Genomic DNA, 2500 nt, shown 5'->3' with positions numbered 1-2500 from the left:
GGGCCAAAACTGGCCATTTTTTGCTGCGCGAGCGAGCGGAGAGCGGCGAACAGCGAGCGAAGCGCGAGGCAGCACCGTCCCTGCTATACGAAAGCCCCATCCAGCCCTGTGCCACCCGGGGGGTTCCAGGGTGCTGAGATGGCTGACATTTTGCTCCGCTCACGACGGTCACCGCGCCACACAAGAACAGCCCAAAAACAGGCCAAAACAGCCCAAAAACGGGCCAAAACTGGCCATTTTTGGCTGCGCGAGCGAGCGGCGAGCGGCGAACAGCGAGCGAAGCGAGAGGCAGCACCGTCCCTGCTATACGAAAGCCCCATCCAGCCCTGTGCCACCCGGGGGGTTCCAGGGTGCTGAGATGGCTGACGTTTTGCTCCGCTCACGACGGTCACCGCACCACGCAAGAACAGGCCAAAAACTGGCCAAAACAGCCCAAAAACGGGCCAAAACTGGCCATTTTTGGCTGCGCGAGCGAGCGGCGAGCGGCGAACAGCGAGCGAAGCGAGAGGCAGCACCGTCCCTGCTATACGAAAGCCCCATCCAGCCCTGTGCCACCCGGGGGGTTCCAGGGTGCTGAGATGGCTGACGTTTTGCTCCGCTCTCGACGGTCACCGCGCAATGCAAGAACAGGCCAAAAACTGGCCAAAACGGCCCAAAAACGGGCCAAAACTGGCCATTTTTGGCTGCGCGAGCGGCGAGCGGCGGACAGCGAGCGAAGCGAGAGGCAGCACCGTCCCTGCTATACGAAAGCCCCATCCAGCCCTGTGCCACCCGGGGGGTTCCAGGGTGCTGAGATGGCTGACGTTTTGCTCCGCTCTCGACGGTCACCGCGCAATGCAAGAACAGGCCAAAAACTGGCCAAAACGGCCCAAAAACGGGCCAAAACTGGCCATTTTTGGCTGCGCGAGCGAGCGGCGAGCGGCGGACAGCGAGCGAAGCGAGAGGCAGCACCGTCCCTGCTATACGAAAGCCCCATCCAGCCCTGTGCCACCCGGGGGGTTCCAGGGTGCTGAGATGGCTGACGTTTTGCTCCGCTCTCGACGGTCACCGCGCAATGCAAGAACAGGCCAAAAACTGGCCAAAACGGCCCAAAAACGGGCCAAAACTGGCCATTTTTGGCTGCACGAGCGAGCGGCGAGCGGCGGACAGCGAGCGAAGCGAGAGGCAGCACCGTCCCTGCTATACGAAAGCCCCATCCAGCCCTGTGCCACCCGGGGGGTTCCAGGGTGCTGAGATGGCTGACGTTTTGCTCCGCTCTCGACGGTCACCGCGCAATGCAAGAACAGGCCAAAAACTGGCCAAAACGGCCCAAAAACGGGCCAAAACTGGCCATTTTTGGCTGCACGAGCGAGCGGCGAGCGGCGGACAGCGAGCGAAGCGAGAGGCAGCACCGTCCCTGCTATACGAAAGCCCCATCCAGCCCTGTGCCACCCGGGGGGTTCCAGGGTGCTGAGATGGCTGACGTTTTGCTCCGCTCTCGACGGTCACCGCGCAATGCAAGAACAGGCCAAAAACTGGCCAAAACGGCCCAAAAACGGGCCAAAACTGGCCATTTTTGGCTGCACGAGCGAGCGGCGAGCGGCGGACAGCGAGCGAAGCGAGAGGCAGCACCGTCCCTGCTATACGAAAGCCCCATCCAGCCCTGTGCCACCCGGGGGGTTCCAGGGTGCTGAGATGGCTGACGTTTTGCTCCGCTCTCGACGGTCACCGCGCAATGCAAGAACAGGCCAAAAACTGGCCAAAACGGCCCAAAAACGGGCCAAAACTGGCCATTTTTGGCTGCACGAGCGAGCGGCGAGCGGCGGACAGCGAGCGAAGCGAGAGGCAGCACCGTCCCTGCTATACGAAAGCCCCATCCAGCCCTGTGCCACCCGGGGGGTTCCAGGGTGCTGAGATGGCTGACGTTTTGCTCCGCTCTCGACGGTCACCGCGCAATGCAAGAACAGGCCAAAAACTGGCCAAAACGGCCCAAAAACGGGCCAAAACTGGCCATTTTTGGCTGCGCGAGCGAGCGGCGAGCGGCGGACAGCGAGCGAAGCGAGAGGCAGCACCGTCCCTGCTATATACGAAAGCCCCATCCAGCCCTGTGCCACCCGGGGGGTTCCAGGGTGCTGAGATGGCTGACGTTTTGCTCCGCTCACGACGGTCACCGCACCACGCAAGAACGGACCAAAAACAGGCCAAAACAGCCCAAAAACGGGCCAAAACTGGTCATTTTTGGCTGCGCGAGCGAGCGGCGAGCGGCGAACAGCGAGCGAAGCGTGAGGCAGCACCGTCCCTGCTATACGAAAGCCCCATCCAGCCCTGTGCCACCCGGGGGGTTCCAGGGTGCTGAGATGGCTGACGTTTTGCTCCGCTCACGACGGTCACCGCGCCATGCAAGAACGGACCAAAAACAGGCCAAAACAGCCCAAAAACGGGCCAAAACTGGCCATTTTTGGCTGAGCGAGCGAGCGGTGAGCGGCGAACAGCGAGCGAAGCGAGAGGCAGCACCGTCCCT

Source organism: Musa acuminata, unplaced genomic scaffold (assembly GCF_036884655.1).
Source record: "Musa acuminata AAA Group cultivar baxijiao unplaced genomic scaffold, Cavendish_Baxijiao_AAA HiC_scaffold_1126, whole genome shotgun sequence".
In the NCBI taxonomy this organism is placed as follows: domain Eukaryota; kingdom Viridiplantae; phylum Streptophyta; class Magnoliopsida; order Zingiberales; family Musaceae; genus Musa; species Musa acuminata.
The sequence above is the reverse complement of the archived record's forward strand: the minus strand, read 5'-3'. Positions refer to the sequence as shown.